The sequence below is a fragment of the Micropterus dolomieu genome, unplaced genomic scaffold (assembly GCF_021292245.1).
Source record: "Micropterus dolomieu isolate WLL.071019.BEF.003 ecotype Adirondacks unplaced genomic scaffold, ASM2129224v1 contig_8019, whole genome shotgun sequence".
In the NCBI taxonomy this organism is placed as follows: Eukaryota; Metazoa; Chordata; class Actinopteri; order Centrarchiformes; family Centrarchidae; genus Micropterus; species Micropterus dolomieu.
This window is the reverse complement of record NW_025737005.1, coordinates 1-572: the sequence shown is the minus strand read 5'-3', so window position 1 is coordinate 572 and position 572 is coordinate 1. Positions and strand designations below refer to the sequence as shown.

Sequence of the window (572 nt, the reverse complement as noted above, 5' to 3'; positions counted from 1 at the left end):
TTCTCATACATGTCATCTGCAGTTCATCAAACTCTTATAATTATAAAAATTAGGGCAATATAATCAACTTACATCTAATACAAAAACAAATCAGTCTAGGAGTGAGTGGCGCGATATGTGAATTGCTTTCAAAGGACACGGCTTTTGAGCATCATGGAACCGAGATTGGAAAACGAGTACACGTGATGTTTTGAAAGATTAACAAACACGTCTCTGTGGCGTAATTGGCCAGCGCGCTCGGCTGTTAACCGAGAGGATGGTGGTTCAAGCCCACCCAGGGACGATTCCTCTTTAGCCCTTGGAAGTTCATGCTCTTTGAACGTTTCGTCCACTGCGAAGTACCTCTTGTCAAACAGGACTAGTGCCACGTTGTCCCTTGATCTCGCCAGTCCTAGCTCATCCCTTTGTCCTCTTGTGACTCCAGAGGCCTTAACGGTGTTGGCTTTTCCGCTACCACATGCCATCCTAGAAGTGAACAGCAAGTCTGTTTTTCTTTGCTTTTACTAAAAAAGGAATGAAAGACGTTAACGAGCCCATTTGATTTCATTGAAACATTAACGGTGTTGGCTTTT

General features: G+C 43.5%; 1 non-coding gene across 1 annotated transcript; it reads left to right on the top strand.

Annotated features, from left to right (window-relative positions):
* The first annotated feature begins 209 nt into the window (after window positions 1-209).
* Window positions 210-283, top strand: trnan-guu. The gene has a single exon. It is a non-coding gene; the product is annotated as a tRNA-Asn (tRNA).
* Window positions 284-572: the final 289 nt, after the last annotated feature.